Source organism: Buceros rhinoceros, unplaced genomic scaffold (assembly GCF_000710305.1).
Source record: "Buceros rhinoceros silvestris isolate BGI_N320 unplaced genomic scaffold, ASM71030v1 scaffold2861, whole genome shotgun sequence".
Lineage (NCBI taxonomy): Eukaryota > Metazoa > Chordata > Aves > Bucerotiformes > Bucerotidae > Buceros > Buceros rhinoceros.
The window spans coordinates 62,012-76,085 of NW_010392365.1; the positions used below are offsets into that span (position 1 = coordinate 62,012).

At 39.0% G+C, this 14,074-nt stretch overlaps 1 protein-coding gene across 6 annotated transcripts in view; it reads left to right on the forward strand.

Annotated features, from left to right (window-relative positions):
* LOC104500726 (plasma membrane calcium-transporting ATPase 2) overlaps positions 1–14,074 on the forward strand; it is a 173,169-nt gene that overhangs the window by 54,475 nt on the left and 104,620 nt on the right. The gene's annotated exons all lie outside the window — the stretch shown is intronic.

Consider the following 14,074-nt stretch of genomic DNA (forward strand, 5'->3'; position numbering starts at 1 on the left):
ACCCCCCCCCTTTTTTTTTTTTTTTTTTTTTTTTTTTTGTCCCCCCTTTGGAAAGTACTCTGAATTCACATGCTTAAAATATTCGTTCCTCTGCAGAAATGCAAGATTTCCATTTCTGGCAAGTGATCCAGATTTTTTTTTTCTCCCTTCTGCTCTCTCATAGACTTATAAAGCTGGATAAAACATGCTGTGTGAAATGACGTGAATAGCTTGGCAAATGTATGAAGAATGTCTTCTCTAAATATAGCTGCAAAATGCTTTTTACATTCGCTTCAGTTTCCTTTGGCTACTTTCCTTGAAGACCCTTCCTTCTTCCTGTTCCATTCACAAGCAGAATAAGCACGTAGCTCTGCAGAGCTCTAGCGTTTGTTATTCTTTGATCCCTCATAATCAGGAATTTTTTTGTGATTTCTCACTGAATCTTGAATACGTGACGGTTGATTTAGCAGGTGCCTGATTTAGGTGTGAAAAGATAAAGGAGTCATTTGGTTTTTAACTGAAGAAAACGTTCATTATTATAACCTCATATAACTTGACATAGTAAAACCCTTGGGGATGTTGTAAACGATGCTTTACAAAATTAGAGATTTATTCTGCAAACTTTTTTCTTAGGCTTAAACATGCAGGCTACCCTCTTAATTTATTTCAGGAAAACGGAATTTTTTAAATAGGATTGTTACAGATTTTAGGATGAGGGGAGGCGTGTCATCAGACAATTTTTTGCATTAATTTTCTTATTAATTTGATATTGCCTTTAAAATGTTTCTTTTCCCATGGGAAGGTATGACACATCAGAGATTCTGAGAGAGTCTGAAGAGCTCAGCAGCACAGCCTGGGAAAAAGTGTTTGTGTTTTCCCACAGCACAGTATTTTATTCAATGGTCACTATTTTCCCTATGTTTTTAGAATTGTTTTCCTGGAAGGTTTTGCCATGTTTTACACAGAAAGAATAAATCAATTAGTGAGTATCTTTTAACCCAACTTTTTGAACACATTGTTAAAGTTCTTTACAATTTTTTAAAGTCTTTCTTGGAGCAGTTGTATAAATGTGAGAGATTCTCTTTCATTTTAAAATCAGTATATTATAAACTGCTGCCAAGGATATCTACAGTTTATTGGTAGATGCCTTTTTTAAAGAGTCCTAAACATTGAAAAACTCACATATTAAGCTTGATTTTGCCATTGGCGAAGCAGGGTGCAGTCACACTTCAAATGGATGTTATGGTTTTGCATAACCTTTGGGAACCAATTATAAAACAAAATTATCTGTAGACTAAGTTGACTAAAATTCAAATGAACTTTTTGGTGAAGAAGCAAAATGCGCTGTTTTACCTACGCTTAAGCCAATTTATTGAACAATTTAAGCTGTTTCTTGAATTGAACATGAACCTGGATTCAGACCAAACATGGACCTATCAGAGGAGATAGTTCCTTGAAGGGGCAGCAACTCGTCTGCTTTCTGTCTCATGAGATATCTGTGTACCTGTCTAAATCTCATACTCATTGTACATTGCTTCAGATTGGTCCATGTTGTACGTGATGACCTCACAGCAGTCTGCGTTAAGCCTGACCTCAGGTTCTTGAGGCAAGAGGGTAATAGCACCTATGGGATGCTGTAGGGAATCCCTGCCCGTGACGGGGGGATAAGTGACAAATGCTCCTTTGCAAGCGTGAAAGGCTGGATTCTCCTTTTCTGTCTCTTCCCAGAATGCAAATTATTCACTGAGATCAAAAAGTTTTATGGGTTGGGTTTTTCTTTTTTTTTTTTAAATAATATATTGTCTTCTGAAAATACAGCCCAATATTAGGAAGGGGAACTGGCATTTCTTGCTGTCTATTCTTCAACTTGCCGAACTCTTCCACAGCCTACTCTAAAAGTTGCTCAGACAATTTCTTGGATGAACTTAGTGCTCTTTGTGGAAGCAGCTTGGAGGAGCTGTGGTGGCTGCTCACAGCTGCTGAATCTTGGTCCATGGGCTGACTAGCTAATGGACAGCTTCACTGGAAGGAATTTCTCTTTTGAGATGATACATTCTTAACTTTTTCCCCTTCCCCCCCCCCCACCCCATCCCTTAAAAGTTGTTGGTATTTGATTTTGCTGGTTGATGACAATGTGAAATATAAAACTTGTGACAGTCAAGTTTGTCTATAGCTCAATAAAAATCTCCTCTGTGTAACAGGAGACTGTTTTTATAGTATATGACAGCCTCCGCTTTTGAATTCTATTTCTTCTTTTGTTTTTCCAAATAAAGTGCAATTTCATGTTGAAAATGAGTCAACCAGGACTGTTCTTCTCACACCAATTTTCCCAGTCATCACTGCTAATTATCATAACTTATCAACTTACTATTATCCACATGGACCTTTCGGAGTCTAAAACCAGTTGTAAACATAAATTCAATACTGGTGTGATGTAAAAGACTTAAAGAAAAAGGAAGAAACAAGGCAGAACCTTGAAAAATTGTGACCGGCTAAATGTCAGCCTTTCTTTGAAGGAATAAGGGATAACATGAAAATAAGAGACTTTAAGAATCAGTGTCAGGGAAACACCACCATGCATATTTCTTTAATCGAGAATACGTATACACTGCCTTAACATCGAATATGTTTATATCTAATGTATTTATATTCCCCTTTCACACATTCTAAACTTTTATCTACCAATTACTTTATTAGTTCATATAACGAGTATGAAGTATTGAAATAATCTTTTTTTATTTTCAAGGCAACTTTTATTTTTTTATAACTCCTTCTTTTTGGACACTTGAAACTGACTTCAATTTTTGAAGCAGTAATAGAATTAGCATTTATCTGGTTTCTGCAGTTTAAGTGCAAAATATTTTTCTCCTGACGCTTTTGAAAGAGATAAAATCTACATATTGGCCGTTATTTCCCATTTTAAGTTATGAATGTAGATACATTGCTAAATTTAAGTCCTTTGACTGAACTATAATTGCATTTCCAAACAGCTATAACACAGTTTGGTATTAGCTTGAGAAAAGTAAGTAGATCGTTGCCTGATGAGTTGTGTTCAGTTGACGCTGTAGCAAACAGTTGACAGTTCTGTGGTTCTGAGATAGCAGTAGTGACTTTTCTTAACCAAACTTAATTGGAAGAAGTCATAATCTGTTGTGGATAGTACATGAAGTTTTTGTTCTACTACAATTCTTCATTTCATGGGTCAATCTTGAAAACAGGATTTCATTTTCTGCTGCAATCACAAGATCTGATCTACAGGAATTACTAGGCAACATTGTAGTTTTCATTTATTGCTTCTCCAGAAGCCACTTCAGTTCCTGTATTTTCATATTTCTTAGCAGGAGTGAAAGTTTCAAGAATTCTGTTCTCAGAAGCTATGCTACAGTCATTTTTATGATCTGCTTTGTATTGCCTTTTACCGTCTGACAGGCCATTAGGAGCAACTGAGAACTTCTGCATAAATTATTGTCAGCCCCATGGCGATTACTGCTCTTGTTACCGATCCACACAGAATCATTCTTACGCTCTTCTGAAAAAGTGCAAAACTGCTGCTGCATTTTAACAAACATATTTTGAGAGCAAATTCCCAGTGCAGGTGTAGTCTGTCCTACAGTGAAGATCAGACAGGTGTGCGACTTGGGCAAGTTAAAAATTTTTTGTTACTCAGAATGAAACTGTTCTGTGACCTGGATTAGGTTCCCTGAGCAAACAGAATAGTAAGGCTATGATACGTAAAGTGGATTTAGTGAATATATGGGATCCTGGTTAATTTTTTTTTGTTATGCAGATTAAATGTAGTCCAGGACTAAATTTTGGAATTTTTTTGTCTTTGTATATCAGCGTTTGGTGAAGTTGTTTTGTACATAGTTTGTAAGGAAACGTCAAGGGTCTGGTTCTTAAAGACAGTGTATGACTAGGAAGAGCTGCTTCATGAGATCGAGTGCCTGGGCTGTGGTCTCAAACCATTATGCTGCTTGAGGAAACAAACCATCCTTTGAAAAGGAGAGCTTAGACTCAATCAGAAACCCACCGCAGGAGTCAGAAATGAAGGTGCTTCTCCTAGTCGCTCCCAGATCTTGCCTCATTTTGGCTGCAGAAATCTCCCTCCTGGTTTTGGGTTGGTTGGTTGTTATTTTCCTTTTCACCCTTAGATCTCTGCTGAAACAGTCAGTTCTTCTTGTACGAATGACTTAAATGCAATCTGCAGTTCTTCTGTCCCTGTCTGAAGCCCCCTTTACAGAGTCTGCCCTGCAATTCAGAGCAAATCAGCACCATTGCCTGAGGTCAGTGCATCCCCCATCTATACCCTTGTTGAGCTGGTTAAAAATTTTCAGAGTCTTCTGCTAATGCCTTCACTAACAATTTCTGAGCCTTCTTGAATCCTCCTCCTTGTTAGTCTCTTCAGACCTTGTATCACATGGCTCCTACTACCCAGTTGCAAAAAACCCTAATGTCAACATCCAAAAACTGTTTCATGTAACAATCCTTGTAACTTCCCTGAATTCTCTTTCCTTACGGGGATTGCAAGGAGGAGAGGAAGCACATTGAGGTAAGATGGTTTAACATCCCAGTGTTCCATGTGAAGCTGTGGGCGTGATGGCTGTTTTCAAGCGTACGGTTGTTTTCAGCTTAGAGGTGAAAAAAGGAAAAGTCTTTTTGGTTGAGGTAGCTTCTGTTAAAATTCCCCAGGCAAAACTCTGTTTTGAAAACAAAGTTAAATGGTCGGTTACAGTGCATAACGCTCTCAGTGGAGGATTGGCTGGGTTAGCCTTCCCCTTACGCATGCAACAAGGTAATGAACAAGAAAAAACTACAGAAAAGGGGCACAGTCCCCTGAAAATTGGTCCTCCCAAGCCACTTGCATTAAGCAGTTGGTGGCGTTGATATGCTGCTGCTGCTGGGTGCTGTGGCTGAGGTGCTTGCTGCCCCTCATGCCTTAGTTTCCTTACAAAAGAGTATTTCCCAGGGTTCAGCACTCAGTTGTTTCCATATTGTTCTTATAATGTGCCACGTTGCATGGTCACTGGGGACTTAGGTTGGAGATGTACATTAGAACGGGTATCAGTACAGCTGGAGAGAACATACAGCTGACCCACAGCTCCTGTGAGGACGGTTGCTTCTCTTGGTTCTGTGTTAAGCCTCCCTGTTGAGGCAGCACTCACTTGGGCTCATGGTACAACTGCTCTGGGCATATCTAGCAAATTTTATGGTCCTTATACATGAACCTGAACGAGTAGGGATTGAATGGACAGCAGGTCACAGTCAGACATGGAAATGCAAGAGCTGATGTGCTCATCTATGCTGGGTTGGCCAGATAGCTGTAAAGTTCTTCCCTGCAGAAGCAAAGGCAGCCATGTGATGTGGAAATAAAAAACTCTGTAAAAATCAGTCTGACGGGAAAAAACAAGCCCCAAACCAATAACTTACCCCCCACGTTGTCCAGACCAATTGTTTGGGATCTGAAGTACTGGGCTGTTCTCGTCATCTCTCAGGTTACCGCCTGTGCAGGTACAACTCAAAACATGCCTTTTGGCTTTTCATCACATTGAGCAAGTCTGTAAAAATAAGTCATGCTGGAAAAGATTTGACCAGCCATTAGTGCAGGTGTTGGGGGTGGGGGGGGGAGGGTGTTGGATAAAAATTTCATACACATCTATAAAGAATGCATGTAAAAAAGACTATATATATATAAAAAAAGTGGCTGGCATCAAAATTGTCTTTCTTAGGAATGAAAGTTATGACTCTAATACTGTCCAGTGTCTAGTCTGTACTGGTGTACGTTTTTAAAAAGATCATTTCCATTCATTTGGGTCAGTCCAGTCCTCCTCTTTGCAAGCTCCTGACCCTTGATGCAAATTCTGCTGGAGCAGAGCAGCTGCAATAGGCTGTCTGCTGGGTTTCAGCTAGACTCAGGCTCAATGTCCTGTTATAAAGACAGGTTGTTCTCTCCCAGTTCCCCAGGATTTATTATGGGTATTATGAGATCTCTTATATTAAAAAAAAATTGTAACACCATGTAATTAAGACATTGCTCCTTCAAAACATTTCAAAATGTTGTTATTATGGGCAGGATCTTCCTGTGGTTCCTGTTCTCAGCTTTCCTTAAATCAGTTTGTGGCTTTATTGCTTTTCATGTGACACCTAGCCTGCTAAAGGGAATTTCACCCGAATTACATTCCCCTGCATCCAGGGGAAAAGACGACATACCTAGCTCAAAGATCATGCTAACAATTTTGTGAATTGTGCTGTATTTGCATGGATAAACAGCTGAAGTTTCTCACCCAGCTTTTAACCTTTTCCATAAATTGGTTTTGTTGTTGTTGTTTTTCTTCTACCCAAGTGTAATTCCTACCCCCCATTGCCTATATTTTCAAATCATAGTGAGTTACAGTCAGTCTGCAGATTTCATGTCCAGGGTTTGTCTTCTGCTCTTGTACACATTTCTCTGCATGTAGAGAAATTTTCCGTTCACTGGAGGATGCAACTAGAAATCTCAGCCTGCCCCACTGAATCAGCTGATACCAGTCACCATCGCAGCCTGGCAAGATGCATGTTAAGAATAAGGGACAATGGAGAGGGAGAAAAAAACACAACCAAACAAAACCCCAAGACAGCCTTGGCACCATCACGAGCAATTCTGGCTCAGAGCTGTATTGCCCTATGTGCAGACCTTGGAGGTTAATTTTATTCATCAATGTGCAAGAGGTGTGTGTTTCCTTTGTGTTTGGAAGGGAAGCAGGGCATCACTTCCCACCTTCCCCATGAGCATGACTGCTGGGGCTTGCAGGGGGAGCTGAGCAGTCTCTAATTCAGGCAAGGTAGGACAGGAAAGATAAAGGCCATTTCTGTGTGGCCGTGCATGGCGGGACCTCATCTTGACCTGAGGTTCCTTCTCTTTCACTCAGTTTTTAATCAATGATTTTCTTCCCTTCTGTTCCTTTACCAATAGCTGTGACACTCCTACATTCAGTTCAGTATTTTCAGGTAGGTGATCTTTGGAGTCTCTCACTCCTTTGGTATTCAATTCTTAACAATTTTCTTCCCACTGTCACAGAAGGGTTTTCTTTTTTGGAGTTATTACCCAAATTGTAAACTACTTACATTATTTTTCTAAGTAATGTAATGTTGTAGTAGACTGATATGTTTTTCTCTGGGGATTCTAGAAGTTTTACATTTCTCTGATGAAATCATCTTATTTTTATATTGTATAAATACACAAAATGCCTGCTGGAGAAACCTCGAAATAGATTCTTGAGTGCACAAACACATACTGGCACAGGAGAAACTCACAGGTGTCATTTGGGCAGGAAGCAAACATTGGCTATAGAATGAAGAGCAGGATTAGCTCTGCAGGAGCGCTACCATCTCATCTGCTCTTGGAAGCGGTACTCGGGATTATTAAATTCTGAGGTAGAGTACAGTCAGTTCCTGCCAAATGTAAACATACTGGGTTTACTGTTTATATCTTTATTAATATGGATCATTGGTGTTACCTTAACACTAAAAATGAGCGCTAGCAAATCTCTGCATGGCTCAAGATTTCATTTAATCAAGAAATAAAGTGCCCCCTTTGCTTAAATGACCCTGGAGGATAAACAGTTGTTTCAAAAAAGTTAAAGAAAGTAAAAGCACTAATTATTGAGGAACTTTAACCACATTTAATTAAACTTCATTAGAAGTAGCCTCAGATAAATAAACCACATGAAAAATCTTGAGCCATCCTCTGAGGAATTTACTTCCTAGTGAGATGAAATGAGTATAATTGAATATAAATTAAATGGTTTAATGCAGCATTTATCAATTTTTAGCTTGTCTTTACCCATGCAGTCCGCATTTAGGATTTTGTCATACATTTTCCTTAGCATTTCAATTCAGTAGGGCTACTCACATGGTTAATAAAGCACATTACTTTTATAAGTTCTTTGCCAGACTTATACATACTGAAAGTCTTGCAGGGCCAATTCAGGATCCCAGGACACAAAGATTTCCACAAGAAACTGTTTCATACGTCTCCGTGTCTCTCAACATCTGTATCCCTGGGTTTCATGAATATGCACTTAATATATTTGATTAATGAATGGAAGAATCAGGAATGTCAGAAATGATTCAGCTGACCAAAGTTAATTCTCTATTCTTTGTGGCAGTTTTAGATCTTAATCTTTTTTAAAAAGCATCTTACACATGATAACATAGATTGCATTAAAAGTACTTGAATGTAGGCCCCATAAAAATCTGGGTTGTGAGGCCAACGGTAATGTAATCTCCTAAAATCACACACAGACACAGTATGTAGCAATAAGCAACTGTAAGTCTTTTGCCAGCTCTCCCAGTTATGAAGCCAACATTCAGATGAAAAACTGATTCCACACCCTACATGTGTGCACTTTATATTTAAAAAATGTCATCAAGTAATATTTTTAGTACATTGGAAATCTGTAATCTCTTTCAGTTCTTTCCATAATGCAAAATGTGTTGTAGAACACATGAAGGCTTTTTGAAAAGAAAGTGAGCTACATTTCATTCATTTTAATACTTCGCAGTGGTGTGAATCTTCACTTCCACCCTACTTCGGGAGCTATGTCAGTGTAAAAGCAAACCAACCCAGCATCCTGGACCACTGATTTTTCACAATTTTGTTGCAGATGCTGAGAACAATAATTAGCAAACATTTTCAAATCTCTTGTGTATCTCCAAAGGTCAAGGGAACAGCTGAACTGTCTTGTAATCCTCACTGTCTGTGTCTACTAATCGCCCATCGGCATGGCAGGGAAATCTAGCTGTTGTTCCTGACTTCTTTATCTCTACTGTTTGCGGGCTGTAAGCACTGGTTTTAATTTTGCGGGACTGTCAACCGTTTGTCTAGGACAGCACAATCTTATACCAAACTAGATACTTCTTCAGAGGGTCTTAGTTCTAACTTAATTTAATTGTAGCTCTTAATTAGAACAGATTTGGAGTTCCTCATGCACCCCCATGTGTCTCAGGGCACTTTCAAATGACTTTGTTTTGACTAAAAAACCCTAAAGTGTGTCTGTTATTCTGTGGGTCTGTACACAGTGTGCTACCTAACGTTCTTCAGGCACTGAGGAACACTAAAGCAATGGAGAAACAGGTCATGTATAAGAGGGTATATGCGCCACGCAGCCTTAGTAGCTGGTGTGTCCTAACAGGCATCCTTTCTGCCACTGCACAGAGGTTTTTATTGCGCTGTCCAAGGAGGAAAATTAGCCAGAGAGGCTGGAGCAATAGAAGTGCAGCCATTAGAAAATAGCGGTTTTATATGATATTGAGATTAATCTGAAAGTATAGATTAATTTCAGAGTTATCAAAACACAACTTTTGAGGAGTGTTGTTGTCCACATGTACTTGTGTCATTCTTCATAAAAATTAAACCGTGAGATTCCCCAAAGGGTTTTTAAACCAGTCTAAACTATCTGTCAGTACAAGGGATGAAGCATTTGGCATTCTGAAAAACAGGAGAAAAAAATGGGAGAAATGGAAGTTTTCACCATCTTGAAAACAGCCTGTTCTGCCAGAAGCCACCATTTAACCTCCTTCCTCCCAGAGCGAGGATGAGGTGAAGCAGCATATGGCTTCTAGTGACATTAGCCCAGTCTGTTACATAAATTCAGTTCCTTTAAGAATTTGCTTAAGAAAGTATCTTACTTTTTCATTCCTGCCCTAAATCATCCTTCAAGGGAGGGTCTAAATGTGCAGGAGCAGGGAACAGAACAGGTTGGAGAGTCCAGCTATTACACGTGTGTCCAAACTCTCATGCATGCAAATTATCTCACCGTCTTCCAGTACTGGTGTAAGGCTGTTTTCCTGGGGAGGGAATTGTGCACATTTGATTGTCGTTACCTGGATACACTATTTGATTTCTGAAACAATTTGCTTTTATGTTGTTCTCTGGACTCAAAAGATGGGATAAATGTAGGTGTAGGACTGAAGGACTAGCTGAGTTGGTGAGTCCTGGGTGGTGTGGGGTGATGGAGAGCATGATGTGAGGATGGTTTGGTGGTTGGTTTACAGTGCCGGGTGGAGCCTGCCTGTAGCTGACAAACCCATCGGGACATAAACTGAACTGGCAGAGTCTCTTTGGGCTGTTATGCCTCTGTGCTTAAGAAGACCCTAGTGGGGAGGGCACAAAAGCTCAGCCAGTGCCACAGCATTCTCCTTCGGTGCCTCTCTGCTGGCTTCTGCTAGGAGAGTGATAAACCTGGCTACGTTGGCACATCTGTGTGGGTTCTGTGGTTTTGGGGAAGTTGCATGATTTTGGCCGGCTCTGTGGCTTTGTACAGAGGTGCTGTGCAGCCGGCAGGCAGGGATGGGGGGTCATCTGAGAATCATCCCCAACGACCAGTGAGAGTCAGCAGCCTTGTGGCTGCAACAGAGGGAACAAGTGCTGGGATGAGTGCTGGGTGTACAGATCAGAGAGCGCTCCCGTGTCTGTTCCTGCCCACCCTGGTTAATCCACGGCCTGGTGACAGCATCCAAAGGCAATCAAGAAGAGGCAGGATATGAGAAAACCCACTTGAGGAGATCTTGGAGGGCTTTTAGTCTGTCTCCATATTCAAACGCACTACCAACAATACTTAAGCCATTCTTGACAGAAATTTATCATGCTTATTTTTAAAAGGTTCCGGTGATGGAAAGTCTGTGTTGTTCCTAGATAATTTGTCTAAGTGTCCACGCGGTTGTTCCTGCTGTATAACTTAAGTGTCTTTTGAAAGAATTTAAACATGGGTGTGCAGACCAATTTGCCATGTCATCTTTCCAGCTATATTTTATCTATTGAAGACAACCTGATTGCAAATACTGATGTATAGCTATTTATGGGAACTTACCCAGCTTTTTCAACAGGAATTTGAAGTCTAAACAGCAGTAATACAGGGGAATACAAGTACTGTGCTGAATTTGTCAACAGTACCCAAAACATTATCTTAAAATGATTTACCTGAATATTATCTTAAAATTATTTACCTGGTGTCTAAAAAAACTGAAGAAAACCCAAAAGCTCTGAAAAAAACTTCATCATAAAAGTTAACATTGATACCTTAAAATAAAACAATATCTGTTATAGGAATACTGAGTGTTTCCTTATTAACTGTGAATTTAAAAATCAGTTCTAATTAAGTAGCTTTAAATTCTCAAAATATTTCTCAATTTGCAAAATCTGTTTATTATGTGCCATTTTTTAAATCACAGTATTTTTGGATCAGGTCGTAGGATTGTTGTACAGTTTCAAAGGAGGGTGACTAGTCTGAAAACCCAAAGTCCGTGTGTGCTCCTGGTTCATGTCTGCTGGTGGGTTTGAATTTGAGTGGAAAATTATGATCTGGAAGAAAGTGTCAAAGCACAGGTGACTGAAACAAAACAGGCACACTCTTTGGAACGTGACATCTGTGATGAGAAGGCAGATGTATAGCATTTTGCTGCTGCTTTAGTTTGGTTTTGGAGAAACCAATAACAATAAAGCAGGACTTTGAGACCAAATACCTAAAATTCAAAGTATGTGCACACACGTGTCTGATCAGGTGTTGGATTGGGACCTGGGGAAAAGAATCTTAAAATCTCCAACTTCGAATCTCTGTATAGATGCACTTGAGGGTTGTGGGGGGGTTTTGTTGTTGTTGTTTGGGGTTTTTTTGTTTTAGGTTTGGGGTTTGGGTTTTTTTTAAAGTTAATTAGAGAATAGAACAAGCCCCCACCCTGCCGAGCTCCACCTTCAGGAATAAAGCCCAAAGTGAGTGTTTGGGATTACAGTCCACGTCTATGATATCTAATGCAGCAGAGTTAATACTGGGTGTAATGTCATTGGATTATACTGCTTTAAGTGTGTGCACCCATGTGCTCATAGACATACATGTGTGTTAATATATATAGGCGTATTTTCATGTGTGTATATATATCTTATCAGAAAAGTAACAATTTGAACGACTCATTCCAATTTATTTTGGCTACTGCATAAGGAGTTCTGTTCTAGGCTGTGCTGCTCATCTTATTTCAGTTAAGTATGCATAAACTTTTAGAATCTTAAAAACTAGATGAGTTGAAACCAAAATTAATATGCAGAATACATGGGATGTTCCAAATGGAGATTATCCTAATTAGAAGCTGTTTTAGGTTGCTTTGGATGTGTCTACATTAACACTTTGGATCTGATCCAGAGTGCGCTTGAGAAATTACATCTCCTGTTTGTCCCCAGTTAGCGTGCTTTGGTTCACGTTGCAGGGTGCTTTCAGGGAGTGCACAAGCTGGGTGTGCATTCAAATTGGATTTCATCCTATCCTTTGGAATGGAAAACGTGCTTCAGAAATACGTTTCTTTAGCATGTAGATCTGCCCTCTAAAATGACTTTTATAGGGCCACACTATTTGCTAGCGTTCACAGAACTTTTTAATGTTGCCTGCTGCAAGACATTATGATATACTGTTTAATCTTTTACTGACGTGATTTTTCACCTCTTCAAGCTTTATAGCACAAAGTAATGAAGATGAGAATTTTAATGAAAGTAATAAACACTGCAGTTTGAGACGGTTTTGCAGCAGAGGTTTACAAATCCTCTGTGTCTTACTCAACCTGCTTTTCTTGTTCTCGTGAACACAACGGATGAGTGTATCTTTCAAACTGAGTGTGTCGTTTACATTCAGTTTTGTCATAGTTCTGATTTTTAATAACACAATCCAAAGGAATCCCTTATTTGTGCTATATATAATGGCTATAAATGGGTTTGCCCTGTTGTTGATGCAGTCTAAACTTAAACGCTTTTTTCATGTGGTCAAATCACTTGAGTACTTCTCAGAAAGCCTAACTGCAGCTATCAAGGTTGGCCACTACAGAAAAGTTCACATCGAAGTATTGATATATATTTCTATTCTGCAACAGAACTGAACCAACATCTTTCAGCTTCCCCCCCTCCCAATGAAAAATTCATAACTGAGCAAGAGTGGTTAAGTTTAAGACCATGTACACCTCGTCTGCACTCTTGGAAGAGTGATTTAAATGTGGACTGGTTTGTAACTTCATTTTTATACATCCTGGATGAATACAAAGAAATCTTCAACCTTAACCAGAATTTTCACTGTGGACATGGACATGGACACTTCTGCTGAAATGAAAAGTTACATCAGAAACAATTGTTTTTGACAAATGTCAGTGTTTTTTATATTTGAATTAATTTTTTTTCAATATCTCTATAAAGACAGTTAATAATAAGGATGCATTTCTTGATGGAATAGTTATAGGTTGTACTGACAGCTACACAAGCTGTTTGTAAGCTGTGTCTTTACTAGAGAAGCTCATTGTCTCGTTTACCCCAGCACAGCCTTCCTGGCATAGACAAAGCTCTCGTTCTGTGTCATCTCTTATCCTGTATTAGAGCCTTAGTTTTTGACTGACTGGCTTTATTCTCTCAGTTGACCCCTAAATAATGAATAGCCTTTAAGTTAAGACTGATTATTTAATCTCATCATTTTGTCTCTTCTGAAAAAGTTTTTACTGTCACATATATTTAGTAATGCCTGTGACGGAGTTTATTATTGTTTAGTATTATGGGGTAAATATTTTTTAATGTGAGAACACTTGTTTTGCAAACTCTTACTGGGTTGCACAGCAAACATATTTGTTAAAAAGACATTTAAGTGGATGTAATTGCTCTTTTATAATTTTTTTTTGTGAAAATATATAGCATTGGTTGTTATATAATATGCTCTCTGGTTTTTACCAATTCAAAAATTTTTACCGTATTCAAAAATTCAAAAACCCTCCTTCTAGATTATTCAAGGTTGCATTACAATTTTCTTTAACGGATACTGTCTTTTCTGAAGTTTCCCTGTTACAAACAGCTCAATTCTTAGCTTCTTACTTTTCTGTATGGGAATGCAGTCTGTGTCCATCTATCTTCCTGACTCTCTCTCTTTGCCCTATTTCCTTTGAACCCATCACCTTTTGAATGAGATGGAGCACTTGACGTTCTGCTCATCCAATAGCTGTCTGAGTTTTTTGTATCAGTCTCTGCGAGAAGCAGTAAGAAAGAAGGTATCAGTTTATACAGCGTCATCAAGGAAAGTCCAATTTAGGTACAACACTCTTT